The sequence below is a fragment of the Rhinoderma darwinii genome (genome assembly GCF_050947455.1).
Source record: "Rhinoderma darwinii isolate aRhiDar2 chromosome 2 unlocalized genomic scaffold, aRhiDar2.hap1 SUPER_2_unloc_7, whole genome shotgun sequence".
NCBI classification, from domain to species: domain Eukaryota; kingdom Metazoa; phylum Chordata; class Amphibia; order Anura; family Rhinodermatidae; genus Rhinoderma; species Rhinoderma darwinii.
This window is the reverse complement of record NW_027461731.1, coordinates 509861-532414: the sequence shown is the minus strand read 5'-3', so window position 1 is coordinate 532414 and position 22554 is coordinate 509861. Positions and strand designations below refer to the sequence as shown.

At 41.9% G+C, this 22554-nt stretch overlaps 3 non-coding genes and 1 pseudogene across 3 annotated transcripts; all 4 read left to right on the top strand.

Moving 5' to 3' along the window:
- The first annotated feature begins 217 nt into the window (after window positions 1–217).
- LOC142682042 (U2 spliceosomal RNA) lies at window positions 218–408 on the top strand. Its single transcript, XR_012853854.1, has one exon. It is a non-coding gene; the product is annotated as a U2 spliceosomal RNA (small nuclear RNA).
- A 6429-nt stretch (window positions 409–6837) lies between these two features.
- On the top strand, window positions 6838–7024 carry LOC142682083 (U2 spliceosomal RNA). The gene has a single exon (XR_012853887.1). It is a non-coding gene; the product is annotated as a U2 spliceosomal RNA (small nuclear RNA).
- A 6600-nt stretch (window positions 7025–13624) lies between these two features.
- On the top strand, window positions 13625–13793 carry LOC142682092 (U2 spliceosomal RNA; annotated as a pseudogene).
- Window positions 13794–20237: 6444 nt separating this feature from the next.
- LOC142682059 (U2 spliceosomal RNA) lies at window positions 20238–20422 on the top strand. Its single transcript, XR_012853868.1, has one exon. It is a non-coding gene; the product is annotated as a U2 spliceosomal RNA (small nuclear RNA).
- Window positions 20423–22554: the final 2132 nt, after the last annotated feature.

The following is a 22554-nucleotide window of genomic DNA, read 5'->3' as shown; positions in this document are numbered from 1 at the left end:
GTCGATTCCTCCTCTTTCAGCACTGCATTGTGGTGCAAGCAAAAGAAGCAAATCCTGTCTTGCTTCCTCTCCGGCCTTTATTCACCTCCCGCTTAGTAGCAGTGAGTGTGTGTGAGCCTGCAGGGCCCCATGGAATTGCCTAGGAGTAGGCTGAATCGCTGCAAGGGGTGAACAGCATTATTGTGCAGGCTCGGTCAACGCGCGGCCCGTTCGGGTTATCGCTTCTCGGCCTTTTGGCTAAAATCAAGTGTAGTATCTGTTCTTATCAGTTTAATATCTGATACGTCCCCTATCTGGGGACCATATATTAAATGGATTTTTAGAACAGGGAGATGGAAATAGAGCTTGCTCTGTCCACTCCACGCATTGACCTGGTATTGCAGTATTTCCAGGACCGGTGCACCCTTTCCTTATGTGTTTACTAAAATCAGATTCCAAAAGTGCTTTTTGTGTTTGCCATTGTTTTTGTCTTTCGGATGGGATCTCCCCTTTTAATCCCATTATTTCAACACCTGTTGGACAATGCATTTGTACAGTCATGTGTGATAATGAGCTAATTTATTAAATGCAATTAATTAATACATTGCCACCTCTTGTTTTGTGTCGTCTGTGTTTCCGGCATTTCACATTGGAACAGCTCATTCACCTTCCTTGTCTTCTCTCTGCCCTCCCTCCTAGGTAGGTTAAAGAGCTGCACCTGAGCCAGCCACTGATTGATGCAGCACCATAGTCAAATAGTGGAGTGGAGTAGGGGAACAGCAAACAGCCATTAAAGCAGCCAGCCCGCCCGCCCGTCACAACGGACCTACCTGTGTACACTAGATGGATGTGATGGAATGTACTGTGGTCCCTACATTTCAAGAAGAAGTAAGAATTGCAGTTGCAACAGACCCTTGCTTGCCTACAAAGAGAGCAGCAATTTGGATTTGTTACTATGTTACCTGGAAGAATAACAAACTGTGCAAGGATGGAGGTTGTAGGAGCAAGGAGAACAAGTTGTCTGTAAAGTTGGTGGATGCCTATTTTCCATTTTGCAGTCCCTTGTCTCCCTCTTGTGGCCTCCTGGAGGCAACTAGCTGTGCAAAAAAAAGACAGCCTGGGGGCCGGCTGTTGCAGTGTTGCCCTCTCAGGCAACACTGAGTGACTGACTGAGCCGCACCGTCTTATATAAAGTTCAGACGGAACTTTGCACGTGTCATAGTGGAGACCTCAGGAGCCAGAGCCAGCTTTCTGACATCATAATGGGGCCTCAGAGATAAAAGCCTGGGCCCAGGCAGTGTTGGTCAGTGCTGCTCAGCAGGCAGCACTGGACTGGATTAAAGCTGATACAAGGTGTGAAAGGAGAAGGGGTGGCAGTGGGCATGCACTTACTGCTGCTGCTGCTGCTGCTGCTGCTGCCAGTGTTTGCACGGCAGGAGGGCATTTGGGCGTTGCCAGGAAGGCGTTTTTATGTCGATTCCTCCTCTTTCAGCACTGCATTGTGGTGCAAGCAAAAGAAGCAAATCCTGTCTTGCTTCCTCTCCGGCCTTTATTCACCTCCCGCTTAGTAGCTGTGAGTGTGTGTGAGCCTGCAGGGCCCCATGGAATTGCCTAGGAGTAGGCTGAATCGCTGCAAGGGGTGAACAGCAGTATTGGGCAGGCTCGGTCAACGCGCGGCCCGTTCGGGTTATCGCTTCTCGGCCTTCTGGCTGAGATCAAGTGTAGTGCTGTTTATTCGTATCAGTACTGCCTTGGTCTTGGTTGGGAGGTGCTCCGGTACCCTCTCTCTCGGCCTCGGGGGATTGTCCAGGTTCGCCTGGACTTCACCCCCGTGCTGCTATTTGGGAGAGAGGCTTAGTCCGGAGCAACGAGCGGCGATCCCCCTGGCCACAGTGACCCGTGTGTCTCTGTGGTGCGATACCCATTCAGTGAGTTATCATGGCGGCAGATGATACTCTCACGTTCGAGCCGAACTTCACTCGGCTAAAAAACTCGGTACGTTTTACGTATACGGAGGAGGCTCCAGCCAATCGTGGATTGAAACACCTGATCGAAGAGGTGCTTTTGGGAGTATTTGCGATCCGGCCATTGGAGATTTTGGCAATCCAGGACTATCCTAGGCGTGGGATCTATGATGTGACCTTGCGATATGACGGTATATACTTGGATTTTGCAAATCGCTTGAAAAAGGTAGGCAGAGATCCCAGGCTTAAAGGGGTCCAGATTGTGGAGCATTTTTCTTCAGATCGGAAACTCATGGTGATTAAAATGTATTCTCCTTATATAACTGAAGATGAGATAATATTCTTTTTAAAAAATTTTTGTACTTTGGTTATTCCTAAGGGGAAGGTTATGAATGAGTTTGATGTATGGACCTCTAAATGGAAATTTTTTGTTGAACTTAAAGACGACCCAAAAGCACCTGAGGAAAAATTGGTACCCCCAGCTCGTTTTAAATTGGGCAATATTAACGGTGATATTTTTTTTAATGGTATGGAGGAATTTTGTCGAATTTGCAAAAAATATGGGCATACAAAAAATGATTGCGAGAGTACTTGCACAAATTGTGGCAGCCAAAACCATACTGTTAAAAGTTGTAACAAACCAAAAAAGTGTAGTCTGTGTCAAGACACCAGTCACTTTTACGTAGCTTGTCCCCACAGACAGAAACCGCAGAAGAGACCACAAAATTCTACATACCGACCCCAACGAGAGAAACAACTGGAAAACCAGCCGGCCCCCGAAGAGGAAGCAAGAATGGAGACCCAAGAAGCAAGTCACACTTCGGATATTAATACTGGTAAGTCTGTTGCCTCTCTTGATAACGAAGGATTTCAGTCTCAAATTAGGATGAAGGACCGACAAAAGGAGAGGAAGCGAATAGAGAAGCAGGGGACGGGGATGCCTTTTTCTCGAAAGGAAGGTAGAAACCCGGAGGAAGCTGTTTCTCAAGAAAAACAAGAAGATCTAGGTGCGAAAAAACGGAAGACAGGTGAGCCTCAAAATCAGGACGTACTAAGGATGACAAACCGGTACTTAGCAATACAACCTGTAGGTGAACCTGGAGCAACCAGCACTGTCCCGGAAACCCCAGAAGAGATGGCCCAGATGTCTGTTGGACAGCCTGGCGCTTCCCATTCAGGAGGCCCTATGGAAGAGACGGACTACGGGTCAAAAACACCAGAGAGGGGAAAGACGGGTTTAACGATCATTCCAAATACTCTCCTTAGTCCTCTGTGTGAGGATTTTTCGGAGGAGGCAACAGACAGCGATTCCAGTTCTACAAGCTTCTTGCACTGCGTAACTTCTAGAGGTGACCTGGAAAACTCTGACAGCTCTCAGGGGTTGGCTAGGCTGGAAGAAGAAATAAAGGTTTTAAGGGGTTGAAAATTGTGTTTTATCCCACCTTTTATATTTTATCAATGGCAGTTTTAAAAGGACTCTCCCTAAATGTAAGGGGACTCAAGTCAAAAATACGCAGAACAGTCCTTTTTAATTATTTATCCCTGCTTTCTGCTTCAGTGTTCTTTTTGCAGGAGTGTGGCATCCCTCATCGGGCAGAATATCAAAAATACGAAACAGATTGGAAATATGGAACTTCGGTATGGTCTGGTTCTAACCTATCAAAATCTGCAGGAGTGGCAATCCTTTTTAAGGGTAATATTAACATTACTTTTAAACAAGAAATTTTACCAGGCAGGATTTTATTAGTAAAGGCTTTTATAAATGGTATTAAGTGGCAGTTTTTAAATTTTTATGGATCACCAGATAAAAAAGAAAGAGAAGAAATGCTGGGAATTTTACCTCTTTTTATAACCGATTCCTGTCCCTTGGTTTTAGCTGGGGATTTTAATTGTGTTTTAAGAGGTGAAAAAAGAATTACGCAGTCCTCCAGTAGAAACTACGATAAAACTTCTGGTCTTTTAAGTAACATTGTGAGTGATTTTAAACTTACAGATGTCTTCAAAAATTGTAATAAAAAAATGTCAGATCTAGATAGCACTACTTGGAGTAACATACGATGTAGCTCAAGAATTGATTTTATTTTTTCTTCTCAGCAAATTTTACCTGTCCACTGTGAACTTTTAACAAACATGTTCTCTGACCATAAAGGCCTTTTATTTGTTCTAAATTTTGACTCTGGTTTTAGAAGAGGCTCCAGTTCATGGAAGATGAATGTAGCACTTTTAAAGGATGAAAAAATAATTGCAGATTTTATCAGGTTTTATAATAGGTGTAAGCGAAAGAGAGACCCTACAAAATCCATGACGTTATGGTGGGATAAGATGAAGAAGAAGATCAAAAATTTTTTCATAAGGTATGGAATTCAAAGAGCAAAAGAAAAAAGAGCGGTCTATGAAAAATTAAATATTCAATTGCAAACTCTTTACAAAATAAGGTCTGTGGGGGTAGAAGTGACTGAGGAGATAATACAGGTAAAAAAAGAAGCCCAAATGTTTCTGGAAGATAAAGGAAAAGAGATAATTTTTAAAGCAAAAATACAACACATGGAAGAAAACGAGAAATGCTCCAGATACTTTTTTAAAAAAAGTATACAAAAGAAGATTCATATAGATAAAATGGAAGGAGAAACCGATATTGACAACATTTTTAAAAAAACTCATATTTATTATAAAAATCTTTTTAGCGAAAAAAATGTGGATACTAATTTTATGGAGAACGTTTTAAAAGAAGTTTCATGTGTTTTAGATTTTAATGCCCAATCTGCTTTATTACAGCCCATCACCGAGAAAGAGATGCTGGATACTATAAATAGCTTTAAGTTGGGCAAGGTTCCAGGAGCTGATGGGGTACCAATCGAATTTTACAGAACTTTTTATGAGGTTTTAAAGGATGATTTTTTATCTCTCCTTTTAGAAGTTTTTAGCTCAAAGATTTTACCAGAATCCTGGAAAATGGGTGATGTATCATTACTGCACAAAAAAGGTAATAAAGAAGAGATCAAGAACTGGAGGCCGATAACTTTATTAAATTGCGACTACAAGGTAATGGCCAAGATCTGTGCAAACAGACTCAAAACTGTGATTGAGAAACTTATTCACCCCAATCAAGTCTGTGGAATTCCAGGAAGAAGTATATGGGAAAATCTTAACCTCATAAAAGATCTGATAAATGATGCAAACAGCAGGAAAAGCAACTTGGCAATTTTAATGGTAGATTTTGAAAAAGCATTTGACAGGGTCTCACACCAGTTTTTATTCAATGTTTTAGGAAAGATGGGCGTACCAGAAAATTTTATAAATTCTTTAAAAGCATTTTATAGGGACTGTCAAAGTAGAATTTTAATTAATGGTTTTAAGTCCCAGGCTGTTCCCCTCAGGTCCGGTGTGAAACAAGGTTGTCCCCTATCACCTCTACTTTTTATCTGTGCCCTTGAACCCCTTTTATGCATGATTAGGAGAGATAATGACATTTGTGGGGTAGCTCTCCCGGGTAGCAAGGGTACTGAAGCCAAGGTTGTAAGTTATATGGATGATGTTGCAATAACTTGTAAGGATAATATATCATTAAAAAAGACCTTAAAACAAATCCATTATTTCTGCTGTGCATCAGGTTTTAAAGTAAATTTTAATAAATGTGAGATTTTAAAGATTGGTGCAATAGATATGCAAGACATTGAGATTCCAATTGTAGAGAAAGTGAAGATTTTAGGTATTTATTTTAATGAATACAATAATGTAACGGAGAACTGGGAGGGGATCATGCAAAAAGTAAACCAGAAGTTATGTATATGGAGAATGAGAGATCTGACTATGGAGGGCAAAGTGCTTATTATTAAAATGGTGATCCTGCCTTTGATTTTATACTTGAGCTTAGTCTTCCCCCCTCCCACCCGTATTTTATGCAAATTGCAAAAAGCATGTTTCACTTTCTTTTGGAATTCAAAAATGGAAAAATTAAAAAGAGAAATCGTTTTTAAACCCAAAGATAAAGGAGGAAAAGATTTTACTGATTTTAGAGTTTTCTTATACACTAAGTTCTTTTCATTATGTTTTAAGAATTTTTTTAAAGAAAACTATTGGTCATTCTTCTTGAGATATAATTTGGGAAATTTCATGAGGCGTTTTGGGTGGTTTCAAACTGATCTTAAACATCCCTACAGTTTTAACATGCCAGATATTTATGAGATTTTAGAGAAAATTGTTATCCTTTTTAATCTCACTAAGGTAAAAACAGATGTCTTAATGAATGGCAAAGTTTTAACAAAATTTATTTCAAAATCCACTGAGGTTTGTTTTATTGGGAATTTTAATGAGATACAATGTAAGAATATATGGAAAATGCTGAATTCTTTTTATCTTTTTAATTCCCAGAAAGACCTAGCCTGGAGCTGCGTCCACAGTTGCCTGCCATGCCGTTCCTTCCAACACAGAAGGCATTTGTCATCTACAGCCAATTGCCCAAGAGAGGGATGCCACAACGAGGAAACTGTTTTTCATCTTTTATGGACTTGCGATTTTGCGAAGGACGTTTGGAAGAAGATTTTACCGCTACTAAAAACAATCACGGCAATAAAGACTTTGAACTCTTACGTCATATTATATGGACAAATAGACTGTGTTTCCTTTCCAGACAGATGGACGGCATGGAGGATCATAAACTGTGTGAAGGCAGCTCTTTGGAAGGCACGGAACATTTTACTTTTTAAAAAGGATATTTTATCGGTGGATAACGTAATTGGGATGATTTTAAGTGAAATGTTTTTATATCTTTTACTTGATAAACAAAAGGACGCTTCTGCATATGTAAAATGGCATTTTAATGATTGGAATTCTATATTGTAAATGTCTTGCACCTGTATGTAAAATCTTTTGAAATTTGAATAAACGGTTTTGTATCCTTGTGGTACAGCCAAAACAAAAAAAAAAAATCTGTTCTTATCAGTTTAATATCTGATACGTCCCCTATCTGGGGACCATATATTAAATGGATTTTTAGAACAGGGAGATGGAAATAGAGCTTGCTCTGTCCACTCCACGCATTGACCTGGTATTGCAGTATTTCCAGGACCGGTGCACCCTTTCCTTATGTGTTTACTAAAATCAGATTCCAAAAGTGCTTTTTGTGTTTGCCATTGTTTTTGTCTTTCGGATGGGATCTCCCCTTTTAATCCCATTATTTCAACACCTGTTGGACAATGCATTTGTACAGTCATGTGTGATAATGAGCTAATTTATTAAATGCAATTAATTAATACATTGCCATCTCTTGTTTTGTGTCGTCTGTGTTTCTGTGTTTCCGGCATTTCACATTGGAACAGCTCATTCACCTTCCTTGTCTTCTCTCCGCCCTCCCTCCTAGGTAGGTTAAAGAGCTGCACCTGAGCCAGCCACTGATTGATGCAGCACCATAGTCAAATAGTGGAGTGGAGTAGGGGAACAGCAAACAGCCATTAAAGCAGCCAGCCCGCCCGCCCGCCCGCCCGTCACAATGGACCTACCTGTGTACACTAGATGGATGTGATGGAATGTACTGTGGTCCCTACATTTCAAGAAGAAGTAAGAATTGCAGTTGCAACAAACCCTTGCTTGCCTACAAAGAGAGCAGCAATTTGGATTTGTTACTATGTTACCTGGAAGAATAACAAACTGTGCAAGGATGGAGGTTGTAGGAGCAAGGAGAACAAGTTGTCTGTAAAGTTGGTGGATGCCTATTTTCCATTTTGCAGTCCCTTGTCTCCCTCTTGTGGCCTCCTGGAGGCAATTAGCTGTGCAAAAAAAAGACAGCCTGGGGGCCGGCTGTTGCAGTGTTGCCCTCTCAGGCAACACTGAGTGACTGACTGAGCCGCACCGTCTTATATAAAGTTCAGACGGAACTTTGCACGTGTCATAGTGGAGACCTCAGGAGCCAGAGCCAGCTTACTGACATCATAATGGGGCCTCAGAGATAAAAGCCTGGGCCCAGGCAGTGTTGGTCAGTGCTGCTCAGCAGGCAGCACTGGACTGGATTAAAGCTGATACAAGGTGTGAAAGGAGAAGGGGTGGCAGTGGGCATGCACTTACTGCTGCTGCTGCTGCTGCTGCTGCCAGTGTTTGCACGGCAGGAGGGCATTTGGGCGTTGCCAGGAAGGCGTTTTTATGTCGATTCCTCCTCTTTCAGCACTGCATTGTGGTGCAAGCAAAAGAAGCAAATCCTGTCTTGCTTCCTCTCCGGCCTTTATTCACCTCTCGCGTAGCTGTGAGTGTGTGTGAGCCTGCAGGGCCCCATGGAATTGCCTAGGAGTAGGCTGAATCGCTGCAAGGGGTGAACAGCAGTATTGGGCAGGCTCGGTCAACGCGCGGCCCGTTCGGGTTATCGCTTCTCGGCCTTCTGGCTGAGATCAAGTGTAGTGCTGGTTACTTGTAGTCAGTGCTGCCTGGTCTTAGTTGGGAGGTGCTCAGGTACCCTCTCTCTCGGCCTCGGGGGATCGTCCAGGTTCGCCTGGACTTCACCCCCGTGCTGCTATTTGGGAGAGAGGCTTAGTCCTGAGCAACGAGTTGCGATCCACATATCCCCCGTGTAGGCTTCGGCCGAAAAGGGGAAGCTGCGTAGACGTTGCGTCACCAACGGGTGGCGTAACTTTCCCGAAATCCCCTCACCATGGACGAAAGTCCTGGTGAGATACCGGCGTATGCCCGGATAAAAAATACAATCCGTGTTATTGTATCAGAAGAGAAGGCGACAACCTGCGGCCTGAAGTTCTTGGTGGAGACCGTGCTTGTTGGCATTTTCAACATTCAGAAGCGGGAGATATTGGCGGTGCAAGACTATCCAAGGAGAAGAACATATGACATAACGTTTGTACAGAATGGAGTGTTCCAAGATCTGCTGGCGGCATACATGGTAAAAAACGATCCGAGACTGGACGGTATTGAATTTTACGAACATGTGTTGGACATCACTAAGATGATTGTGATAAAAATGTACTGCCCGTTTGCTGATTTAAAAGATGTGATGTCCTTTTTATCCCCCTATTTCAAAAGTGTAAAATGTATTGGCAAAATAATGAACGAAGTTGGAGTTTGGACGTCAAAGTGGAGATTTTTAGTAACTTGTTATAGAGATGCCAATACAGCAGGGGGGATAATGTTGCCGCCAGCACGCTTTAAATTAGGTGATATGGCAGGAGATCTTTTTTATACAGGAATGCCTCCATTCTGTAGAAAATGTCAAAAGTACGGTCACACCAAAGAGTTCTGCGAAAGCACCTGTAGGAATTGTGGCAGCTCTGAGCACGAGGCCAAAACTTGCCCTCTGGGGAAAAGGTGTCGTTTTTGCAGCCGAGTTGGTCATCTATATGCTACTTGTCCCCACAGATCGGAACAACCCGAGGTCCGGCCGAGGCGTCCAGAGCAGCCAGCAGGCCAGATCGCCCCCGCACAAGGAGAGGAACCAGGAGGTGAAGAGGCAAATGACATGGACACCTCCAGCAGACCCCCCCAAACAGGTGACCCAAAAGAGCAAAGGCGGTTTAAGAGAAGAGCCAGTGATCAGCGGACGAAAAAGCCCCCTCAGGAAACGGAGGAGATGGGTAGTTCGGATGAAGCTGATCCGCCTGGGCCGCAGGAGGTGCTGGGTCAGCCTGTACCTGAGGCAGAGGACCCGGGCGGAGCGGCAGCAAGGACTAAAAGGCGTAGGGCGTACTCAGAGGTGGCAGCGGGGGTGCCGATGGGAGTACCTGCTAGAGCGAAAGCAGGGAAACCAGTTGACGCGCCCCCGGAAGCACCAGCTGAAGGTCTCCCCCCTTCTCGCCAGTTGGGGGAGACAAGCATAGCTACCTCTGAGGTGACAGAAGTCCCGGAAACGGCCGCGAGTGCGTTTCCTGCCCCTATCGTAGGGGAGGAGGCTGCCATACGAGATGCTCCAGAAACCTTGCCCGTGGAGTCCATATGGGACCCATTTGCGATCAGTGCCTCAGGTATGGCGGGGGGTCAGCTGTCTGACATGAGTTCCTCTCCAATCTCCTCAAGTTATACAGTCGGTTTGAAGTCGGAGGGCGATGAGAGTTCGAGTGAGGTCTCTGGTAACGCCGAGGACTGCTGAGGCCACCTCGGGTAAGATTACATAAGACTGTCTCTTTTCCCTTTTCCTCATGGCAGAGTTAGGTGGCATTTCCTTAAATGTTAGGAGCGTGCATTCCAAGACGAGAAGAGCTGCCCTGTTTGATTATCTTTCTATTTTTTCCGCCACCGTTTTTTTCCTACAGGAATGCTGTATCCCACATCGCACGAACTACAACAAATATAAGGAAGACTGGAGACTCGGACCTTCAGTGTGGTCCGGGTCTAACGATTCCAGAGCCGCAGGTGTCGCCATTTTATTTAAAGGGAACGTTTTAATTGACAGTTTTAATGAAATTTTACCAGGTAGAATTTTATTGGTCAAAGCTTTTATAGACGGTATTAGATGGCAGTTTTTAAATTTTTATGGGTCCTCGGACAAGAATGAAAGAGCTAGAATGCTAGAGATTTTACCCCTTTTTTTAAACGATTCAGAGCCACTTGTTTTAGCGGGTGATTTTAATTGTATTTTAAAGGGGGAACGCCGGTTCTCTAACTCAGTAAGCAGGAATTATGACAAAACCTCCTCATTATTAAAAGATATAGTTACTGATTTTAAACTTACTGATGTTTTTAAGAAATGTAACAGCAATTTATCTGCAGAGGCCGGCGTCACCTGGAGCAATGTGAACTGTAGCTCCAGGATCGATTTTATATTCTGCTCTTATCAAGTACTGCCTTTTAAATGTGATCTTAATCCCAATGTTTTATCTGATCATAAATTATTGTATTTTAAAGTTAAAAATGATATTGGGAAAAATACTGTCAAAAAAGCCTGGAAAATGAACGTTTCCCTTTTAGATGATCCGCAAATTTTATCTGATTTTATTACCTTTTATAAGGGCTGCAGACGGGTAAGACATCCAAATATGTCCATAGTCTCATGGTGGGAGAAAATAAAAATAAAAATAAGAGACTTTTTCATAAAAATCGGAAGGAGAAAAGCAAAAGAAAAACAGGATTTTTTTGCTAATTTGAATACCCGGCTGCAGACCCAATACAAGTTCAGAGAACAGGGTATGCAGGTGGAGGAGGAGATTATGGAGATTAGGAAGGAGATCTCCCAGTGCCTGGAGCAGAGAGGTAAGGAAATTGTCTTTCGCTCAAAAATGAAACACCTCGAGGAAAATGAGACCTGCTCCAGGTACTTTTTTAAGAAAATTAACGATAAGCATACCCTGTTAGACAATGTTGATGGAGATACAAACACTGACAATATTTTAAAAAAGGTACACAGATTTTATGCGGATCTTTTTAATATAAAGCTTGTTAATGTTGATTTGATGAACGACTCATTGAAGGAGGTTGACGCTGTTTTAAATCCTGTCTCCAAAGATTTTTTATTACAGGATATTACGGAACAGGAGATTTTAGATACCATCAAGAGTTTTAAAACAGGTAAAGTCCCTGGCCCTGATGGTATACCCATAGAGTTTTATGTCACATTTTATGGAGTTTTAAAAGAGGATCTCTATTCCCTTTTTACTCAAGTTTTTAGAACAAAAGCCCTCCCGGGGTCCTGGAAGAAAGGTGAGGTGTCCCTGCTTTATAAAAAGGGGGACAAAACAGATATTAAAAACTGGAGGCCTATCACCTTACTAAACGCAGACTATAAAATAATGGCCAAGATTTGCGCGAATAGACTAAAGGCTGTTATAGAGAAAATCGTCCACTCCAACCAAGTCTGTGGGATACCTGGGAGGAGCATATGGGACAATTTAAACCTTTTAAAAGATGCTATTGGTGATACGAAGGAGAGAAAAGGCAGATTGGCGGTTTTATCCATAGATTTCGAGAAAGCCTTTGATAGAGTATCACATTTTTATCTTTTTAAGGTTTTAGAAAAGATGGGTATACCAGAAGGCTTTTTACAGTCTCTGAAGGCCTTTTATGAAAATTGTACGAGCAAGATTTTAGTAAAGGGTTTTAAGACACAGGATGTCCTTTTAAACTCCGGAGTGAAGCAGGGGTGTCCCTTGTCCCCACTACTTTTTATATGTGCGATCGAGCCTCTACTCTGCAGATTGAGGAATGACAGGCAGATATGTGGAGTCCCCCTGCCGGGCGGGGGGGGACTAGAGGCAAAAGTGGTGGGGTACATGGATGATGTCGCGGTCCTGTGCAGGGACGCCCCGTCACTGCAAAAAGCATTACAACAGATATACCAATTTTGCTGCTCCTCCGGTTTTAAAGTCAATTTTAATAAAAGTAATATTTTAAATATTGGCAATATGATTTTACAGGACATTCCAGTCCCTGTGTCGGAGTCTGTACAGATTTTAGGGGTCTCCTTCAATGAGTCAAACAATGGTTTTATCAGTTGGGACTTGGTGGCACAAAAAGTTAATAAGAAAATTTGTTTATGGAATCTTAGAAAACTGACAATGGAGGGAAAAATTTTAATCACAAAAATGGTGATTTTACCAATTTTATTATATCTAAGTATGGTTTTCCCTCCCCCTGATATTTTATTAAAAAAGATTACCAAGGCATGTTTTACATTTTTATGGAATTCTAGGATGGAGAAGCTCAGGAGAGAAAAAGTGATGTTACCAAAGCTAATGGGTGGTAAAGATTTTCCAAATATAAAAGCATTTCTTTTAATCCATTTTTTTACACTGTGTCTTAATACTGTTTTTAAGGAACACTACTGGTCTTATTTTATCCGTTTTAACACTGGCTATTTTATGAGGAGGTACGGATGGTTCTCTACGGTTTTAAGCTCGCCATATGCTTTTAACCTGCCAGACCAGTATAAGATTTTAGAAAAAATAGTGAACCTTTTTAACCTAAAACACAAAAGAATAGAAGATGTAAAAAATAGTAAATATGTTTTAAAGGAAATAAAAGAAAATGTTTTAATAGCCCCCATTAGCAATTTTAATGAAAACAAATGCAAAATTATCTGGAGCATGGTTAATGCTAAATTTATTTTTAATTCACAGAAGGATCTGGCCTGGAGCTGCGCCCACGAGTGTCTTCCATGCCGGGCATTCCAGCATCGAAGGGGACTGACCAACTCGGCTGCGTGTCCAAGGGGAGGATGCCGCGATGACGAGACAGTCTTACATCTCTTTTGGCAATGTTATTTTTCACAACTAATATGGACAAAAATCCTCCCCTTGATGAAGAAGATAACCGGAATAAAAAGAATTACAAGTGAAGGCGTATTTTACGGATGTCTGGAGTGCCCAACAAGGACTCAGAAAATTATGGCATGGAAGATTACTAACTGCGTTAAAGCAGCTCTGTGGGCGGCCAGGAATATTCTTTTATTCAAACATGAAATTTTATCTGTGAATGATATTTTAGGAATTTGTTTTTATGAAATGCACAAGTATTATCTTTTAGACAAAAAATTCTCTCCTGTTTTAAGTAGAAAATGGTTTTTTAGCGAATGGAATTCTATAATATGATGCCACCAAGTGCCCTTTTATAAATTGTATGATTTTAATCTGACAATTTGTATTTATTTTTTAACCATTGTTGTAAAATGTGAATCCCTGTAAAAATGTTGAAAAATGTTAATTTATTGTAAAACCTGAAAAATTTTAAATAAACGGTTACCCCCAAAGTTGGGGTAGTCAACTTAAAAAAAAATCTGTTCTTATCAGTTTAATATCTGATACGTCCCCTATCTGGGGACCATATATTAAATGGATTTTTAGAACAGGGAGATGGAAATAGAGCTTGCTCTGTCCACTCCACGCATTGACCTGGTATTGCAGTATTTCCAGGACCGGTGCACCCTTTCCTTATGTGTTTACTAAAATCAGATTCCAAAAGTGCTTTTTGTGTTTGCCATTGTTTTTGTCTTTCGGATGGGATCTCCCCTTTTAATCCCATTATTTCAACACCTGTTGGACAATGCATTTGTACAGTCATGTGTGATAATGAGCTAATTTATTAAATGCAATTAATTAATACATTGCCACCTCTTGTTTTGTGTCGTCTGTGTTTCCGGCATTTCACATTGGAACAGCTCATTCACCTTCCTTGTCTTCTCTCCGCCCTCCCTCCTAGGTAGGTTAAAGAGCTGCACCTGAGCCAGCCACTGATTGATGCAGCACCATAGTCAAATAGTGGAGTGAAGTAGGGGAACAGCAAACAGCCATTAAAGCAGCCAGCCCGCCCGCCCGCCCGTCACAATGGACCTACCTGTGTACACTAGATGGATGTGATGGAATGTACTGTGGTCCCTACATTTCAAGAAGAAGTAAGAATTGCAGTTGCAACAAACCCTTGCTTGCCTACAAAGAGAGCAGCAATTTGGATTTGTTACTATGTTACCTGGAAGAATAACAAACTGTGCAAGGATGGAGGTTGTAGGAGCAAGGAGAACAAGTTGTCTGTAAAGTTGGTGGATGCCTATTTTCCATTTTGCAGTCCCTTGTCTCCCTCTTGTGGCCTCCTGGAGGCAACTAGCTGTGCAAAAAAAAGACAGCCTGGGGGCCGGCTGTTGCAGTGTTGCCCTCTCAGGCAACACTGAGTGACTGACTGAGCCGCACCGTCTTATATAAAGTTCAGACGGAACTTTGCACGTGTCATAGTGGAGACCTCAGGAGCCAGAGCCAGCTTTCTGACATCATAATGGGGCCTCAGAGATAAAAGCCTGGGCCCAGGCAGTGTTGGTCAGTGCTGCTCAGCAGGCAGCACTGGACTGGATTAAAGCTGATACAAGGTGTGAAAGGAGAAGGGGTGGCAGTGGGCATGCACTTACTGCTGCTGCTGCTGCTGCTGCTGCTGCTGCTGCTGCTGCTGCCAGTGTTTGCACGGCAGGAGGGCATTTGGGCGTTGCCAGGAAGGCGTTTTTATGTCGATTCCTCCTCTTTAAGCACTGCATTGTGGTGCAAGCAAAAGAAGCAAATCCTGTCTTGCTTCCTCTTCGGCCTTTATTCACCTCCCGTGTAGCTGTGAGTGTGTGTGAGCCTGCAGGGCCCCATGGAATTGCCTAGGAGTAGGCTGAATCGCTGCAAGGGGTGAACAGCAGTATTGGGCAGGCTCGGTCAACGCGCGGCCCGTTCGGGTTATCGCTTCTCGGCCTTCTGGCTGAGATCAAGTGTAGTGCTGTTTATTCGTATCAGTACTGCCTTGGTCTTGGTTGGGAGGTGCTCCGGTACCCTCTCTCTCGGCCTCGGGGGATTGTCCAGGTTCGCCTGGACTTCACCCCCGTGCTGCTATTTGGGAGAGAGGCTTAGTCCGGAGCAACGAGCGGCGATCCCCCTGGCCACAGTGACCCGTGTGTCTCTGTGGTGCGATACCCATTTAGTGAGTTATCATGGCGGCAGATGATACTCTCACGTTCGAGCCGAACTTCACTCGGCTAAAAAACTCGGTACGTTTTACGTACACGGAGGAGGCTCCAGCCAATCGTGGATTGAAACACCTGATCGAAGAGGTGCTTTTGGGAGTATTTGCGATCCGGCCATTGGAGATTTTGGCAATCCAGGACTATCCTAGGCGTGGGATCTATGATGTGACCTTGCGATATGACGGTATATACTTGGATTTTGCAAATCGCTTGAAAAAGGTAGGCAGAGATCCCAGGCTTAAAGGGGTCCAGATTGTGGAGCATTTTTCTTCAGATCGGAAACTCATGGTGATTAAAATGTATTCTCCTTATATAACTGAAGATGAGATAATATTTTTTTTAAAAAATTTTTGTGCTTTGGTTATTCCTAAGGGGAAGGTTATGAATGAGTTTGATGTATGGACCTCTAAATGGAAATTTTTTGTTGTACTTAAAGACGACCCAAAAGCACCTGAGGAAAAATTGGTACCCCCAGCTCGTTTTAAATTGGGCAATATTAACGGTGATATTTTTTTTAATGGCATGGAGGAATTTTGTCGAATTTGCAAAAAATATGGGCATACAAAAAATGATTGCGAGAGTACTTGCACAAATTGTGGCAGCCAAAACCATACTGTTAAAAATTGTAACAAACCAAAAAAGTGTAGTCTGTGTCAAGACACCAGTCACTTTTACGTAGCTTGTCCCCACAGACAGAAACCGCAGAAGAGACCACAAAATTCTACATACCGACCCCAACGAGAGAAACAACTGGAAAACCAGCCGGCCCCCGAAGAGGAAGCAAGAATGGAGACCCAAGAAGCAAGTCACACTTCGGACATTAATACTGGTAAGTCTGTTGCCTCTCTTGATAACGAAGGATTTCAGTCTCAAATTAGGATGAAGGACCGACAAAAGGAGAGGAAGCGAATAGAGAAGCAGGGGACGGGGATGCCTTTTTCTCGAAAGGAAGGTAGAAACCCGGAGGAAGCTGTTTCTCAGGAAAAACAAGAAGACCTAGGTGCGAAAAAACGGAAGACAGGTGAGCCTCAAAATCAGGACGTACTAAGGATGACAAACCGGTACTTAGCAATACAACCTGTAGGTGAACCTGGAGCAACCAGCACTGTCCCGGAAACCCCAGAAGAGATGGCCCAGATGTCTGTTGGACAGCCTGGCGCTTCCCATTCAGGAGGCCCTATGGAAGAGACGGACTACGGGTCAAAAATACCAGAGAGGGGAAAGACGGGTTTAACGATCATTCCAAATACTCTCCTTAGTCCTCTGTGTGAGGATTTTTCGGAGGAGGCAACAGACAGCGATTCCAGTTCTACAAGCTTTTTGCACGGCGTGACTTCTAGAGGGGACCTGGAAAACTCTGACAGCTCTCAGGGGTTGGCTAGGCTGGAAGAAGAAATAAAGATTTTAAGGGGTTGAAAATTGTGTTTTATCCCACCTTTTATATCTCATCAATGGCAGTTTTAAAAGGACTCTCCCTAAATGTAAGGGGACTCAAGTCAAAAATACGCAGAACAGTCCTTTTTAATTATTTATCCCTGCTTTCTGCTTCAGTGTTCTTTTTGCAGGAGTGTGGCATCCCTCATCGGGCAGAATATCAAAAATACGAAACAGATTGGAAATATGGAACTTCGGTATGGTCTGGTTCTAACCTATCAAAATCTGCAGGAGTGGCAATCCTTTTTAAGGGTAATATTAACATTGCTTTTAAACAAGAAATTTTACCAGGCAGGATTTTATTAGTAAAGGCTTTTATAAATGGTATTAAGTGGCAGTTTTTAAATTTTTATGGATCACCAGATAAAAAAGAAAGAGAAGAAATGCTGGGAATTTTACCTCTTTTTATAACCGATTCCTGTCCCTTGGTTTTAGCTGGGGATTTTAATTGTGTTTTAAGAGGTGAAAAAAGAATTACGCAGTCCTCCAGTAGAAACTACGATAAAACTTCTGGTCTTTTAAGTAACATTGTGAGTGATTTTAAACTTACAGATGTCTTCAAAAATTGTAATAAAAAAATGTCAGATCTAGATAGCACTACTTGGAGTAACATACGATGTAGCTCAAGAATTGATTTTATTTTTTCTTCTCAGCAGATTTTACCTGTCCACTGTGAGCTTTTAACAAACATGTTCTCTGACCATAAAGGCCTTTTATTTGTTTTAAATTTTGACTCTGGTTTTAGAAGAGGCTCCAGTTCATGGAAGATGAATGTAGCACTTTTAAAGGATGGAAAAATAATTGCAGATTTTATCAGGTTTTATAATAGGTGTAAGCGAAAGAGAGACCCTACAGAATCCATTACGTTATGGTGGGATAAGATGAAGAAGAAGATCAAAAATTTTTTCATAAGGTATGGAATTCAAAGAGCAAAAGAAAAAAGAGCGGTCTATGAAAAATTAAATATTCAATTGCAAACTCTTTACAAAATAAGGTCTGTGGGGGTAGAAGTGACTGAGGAGATAATACAGGTAAAAAAAGAAGCCCAAATGTTTCTAGAAGATAAAGGAAAAGAGATAATTTTTAAAGCAAAAATACAACACATGGAAGAAAACGAGAAATGCTCCAGATACTTTTTTAAAAAAAGTATACAAAAGAAGATTCATATAGATAAAATGGAAGGAGAAACCGATATTGACAACATTTTAAAAAAAACTCATATTTATTATAAAAATCTTTTTAGCGAAAAAAATGTGGATACTAATTTTATGGAGAACGTTTTAAAAGAAGTTTCATGTGTTTTAGATTTTAATGCCCAATCTGCTTTATTACAGCCCATCACCGAGAAAGAGATGCTGGATACTATAAATAGTTTTAAGTTGGGCAAGGTTCCAGGAGCTGATGGGGTACCAATCGAATTTTACAGAACTTTTTATGAGGTTTTAAAGGATGATTTTTTATCTCTCCTTTTAGAAGTTTTTAGCTCAAAGATTTTACCAGAATCCTGGAAAATGGGTGATGTATCATTACTGCACAAAAAAGGTAATAAAGAAGAGATCAAGAACTGGAGGCCGATAACTTTATTAAATTGCGACTACAAGGTAATGGCCAAGATCTGTGCAAACAGACTCAAAACTGTGATCGAGAAACTTATTCACCCCAATCAAGTCTGTGGAATTCCAGGAAGAAGTATATGGGAAAATCTTAACCTCATAAAAGATCTGATAGATGATGCAAACAGCAGGAAAAGCAACTTGGCAATTTTAATGGTAGATTTTGAAAAAGCATTTGATAGGGTCTCACACCAGTTTTTATTCAATGTTTTAGGAAAGATGGGCGTACCAGAAAATTTTATAAATTCTTTAAAAGCATTTTATAGGGACTGTCAAAGTAGAATTTTAATTAATGGTTTTAAGTCCCAGGCTGTTCCCCTCAGGTCCGGTGTGAAACAAGGTTGTCCCCTATCACCTCTACTTTTTATCTGTGCCCTCGAACCCCTTTTATGCATGATTAGGAGAGATAATGACATTTGTGGGGTAGCTCTCCCGGGTAGCAAGGGTACTGAAGCCAAGGTTGTAAGTTATATGGATGATGTTGCAATAACCTGTAAGGATAATACATCTTTAAAAAAGACCTTAAAACAAATCCATTATTTCTGCTGTGCATCAGGTTTTAAAGTAAATTTTAATAAATGTGAGATTTTAAAGATTGGTGCAATAGATATGCAAGACATTGAGATTCCAATTGTAGAGAAAGTGAAGATTTTAGGTATTTATTTTAATGAATACAATAATGCAACGGAGAATTGGGAGGGGATTATGCAAAAAGTAAACCAGAAGTTATGTATATGGAGAATGAGAGATCTGACTATGGAGGGCAAAGTGCTTATTATTAAAATGGTGATCCTGCCTTTGATTTTATACTTGAGCTTAGTCTTCCCCCCTCCCACCCGTATTTTATGCAAATTGCAAAAAGCATGTTCACTTTCTTTTGGAATTCAAAAATGGAAAAATTAAAAAGAGAAATCGTTTTTAAACCCAAAGATAAAGGAGGAAAAGATTTTACTGATTTTAGAGTTTTCTTATACACTAAGTTCTTTTCATTATGTTTTAGGAATTTTTTTAAAGAAAACTATTGGTCATTCTTCTTGAGATATAATTTGGGAAATTTCATGAGGCGTTTTGGGTGGTTTCAAACTGATCTTAAACATCCCTACAGTTTTAACATGCCAGATATTTATGAGATTTTAGAGAAAATTGTTATCCTTTTTAATCTCACTAAGGTAAAAACTGATGTCTTAATGAATGGCAAAGTTTTAACAAAATTTATTTCAAAATCCACTGAGGTTTGTTTTATTGGGAATTTTAATGAGATACAATGTAAGAATATATGGAAAATGCTGAATTCTTTTTAATTCCCAGAAAGACCTAGCCTGGAGCTGCGTCCACAGTTGCCTGCCATGCCGTTCCTTCCAACACAGAAGGCATTTGTCAGCTACAGCCAATTGCCCAAGAGAGGGATGCCACAACGAGGAAACTGTTTTTCATCTATTATGGACTTGCGATTTTGCGAAGGACGTTTGGAAGAAGATTTTACCGCTACTAAAAACAATCACGGCAATAAAGACTTTTAACTACTACGTCATATTATATGGACAAATAGACTGTGTTTCCTTTTCGGACAGATGGACGGCATGGAGGATCATTAACTGTGTGAAGGCAGCTCTTTGGAAGGCACGGAACATTTTACTTTTTAAAAAGGATATTTTATCAGTGGATAATGTAATTGGGATGATTTTAAGTGAAATGTTTTTATATCTTCTACTTGATAAACAAAAGGACGCTTCTGCATATGTAAAATGGCATTTTAATGATTGGAATTCTATATTGTAATGTAAATGTCTTGCACCTGTATGTAAAATCTTTTTTTGAAACTTGAATAAACGGTTTTGTATCCTTGTGGTACAGCCAAAACAAAAAAAAAATCTGTTCTTATCAGTTTAATATCTGATACGTCCCCTATCTGGGGACCATATATTAAATGGATTTTTAGAACAGGGAGATGGAAATAGAGCTTGCTCTGTCCACTCCACGCATTGACCTGGTATTGCAGTATTTCCAGGACCGGTGCACCCTTTCCTTATGTGTTTACTAAAATCAGATTCCAAAAGTGCTTTTTGTGTTTGCCATTGTTTTTGTCTTTCGGATGGGATCTCCCCTTTTAATCCCATTATTTCAACACCTGTTGGACAATGCATTTGTACAGTCATGTGTGATAATGAGCTAATTTATTAAATGCAATTAATTAATACATTGCCACCTCTTGTTTTGTGTCGTCTGTGTTTCTGTGTTTCCGGCATTTCACATTGGAACAGCTCATTCACCTTCCTTGTTTTCTCTCCGCCCTCCCTCCTAGGTAGGTTAAAGAGCTGCACCTGAGCCAGCCACTGATTGATGCAGCACCATAGTCAAATAGTGGAGTGGAGTAGGGGAACAGCAAACAGCCATTAAAGCAGCCAGCCCGCCCGCCCGCCCGTCACAATGGACCTACCTGTGTACACTAGATGGATGTGATGGAATGTACTGTGGTCCCTACATTTCAAGAAGAAGTAAGAATTGCAGTTGCAACAAACCCTTGCTTGCCTACAAAGAGAGCAGCAATTTGGATTTGTTACTATGTTACCTGGAAGAATAACAAACTGTGCAAGGATGGAGGTTGTAGGAGCAAGGAGAACAAGTTGTCTGTAAAGTTGGTGGATGCCTATTTTCCATTTTGCAGTCCCTTGTCTCCCTCTTGTGGCCTCCTGGAGGCAACTAGCTGTGCAAAAAAAAGACAGCCTGGGGGCCGGCTGTTGCAGTGTTGCCCTCTCAGGCAACACTGAGTGACTGACTGAGCCGCACCGTCTTATATAAAGTTCAGACGGAACTTTGCACGTGTCATAGTGGAGACCTCAGGAGCCAGAGCCAGCTTTCTGACATCATAATGGGGCCTCAGAGATAAAAGCCTGGGCCCAGGCAGTGTTGGTCAGTGCTGCTCAGCAGGCAGCACTGGACTGGATTAAAGCTGATACAAGGTGTGAAAGGAGAAGGGGTGGCAGTGGGCATGCACTTACTGCTGCTGCTGCTGCTGCTGCCGCCAGTGTTTGCACGGCAGGAGGGCATTTGGGCGTTGCCAGGAAGGCGTTTTTATGTTGATTCCTCCTCTTTCAGCACTGCATTGTGGTGCAAGCAAAAGAAGCAAATCCTGTCTTGCTTCCTCTCCGGCCTTTATTCACCTCCCGCTTAGTAGCTGTGAGTGTGTGTGAGCCTGCAGGGCCCCATGGAATTGCCTAGGAGTAGGCTGAATCGCTGCAAGGGGTGAACAGCAGTATTGGGCAGGCTCGGTCAACGCGCGGCCCGTTCGGGTTATCGCTTCTCGGCCTTTTGGCTCAGATCAGGGTTTATTGCTCTGGTCTGGGTCGGGGGTGCGAGTGTTCCTGTGGTAGCAGGAGACCTTTTGAGTGGCGATCCTCCTATGGTCCTGGACCGATAGGCTGAAAGATGGCAGGTATGGAATTTTCCTCAGGTATCCAGAAGACAGTCCGGCTGAAGGTGGAGATCTCAGACAGCATGAAGAACAGCATCTCATATGTTGGACACGAAATTGTGGAAAAGATGGCGGGTATTTCCCTTGAAGATGATGTGTTTTGTATTCAGGAATCAAAGAAACAAGGTATCTATGACATTTCCTTTTATGTGGATGGGACCTGCCTGCTTTTCTATGAATGCCTGAAGACTAATGCAGCAAATCAGGTACTGAGGAATGTCACATTTGTTCCGCTGTTTGAACTAGAGGAAAAAACTGTCTTTATCCATGTGTTTAACCCTTTCACGGATGTTAATATCCTAAAGAACTTTCTTGGACAGTACTGTTTAAGTGTGAAAGGAGGGGTAAGGCAGAAAAGTATCCTTAACATATTTAATGGAACATACAAATTCTGGGTAAAGCTAAGACCTGATGAAGGCTGTATTGGGGGAGTGAGACACCCACCTGCCAATTTTTCTGTGGCTGGAAACAGAGGCTACCTGTATTACCAAGGACAGCCATCCTTTTGCAGGAACTGTTTTAAATTTGGCCATTTAAAGGAGGATTGCCCAGGGGTTAAACTGTGCAGGAACTGTAAAAATCCTGGACATGAGGCTGGGGCGTGTCCACAGCCTAGAGCCTGTGACTTATGTGGATTGACTGGACATATGTACAGAGACTGTCCTGAAGTGGTAAAGAGGAGGG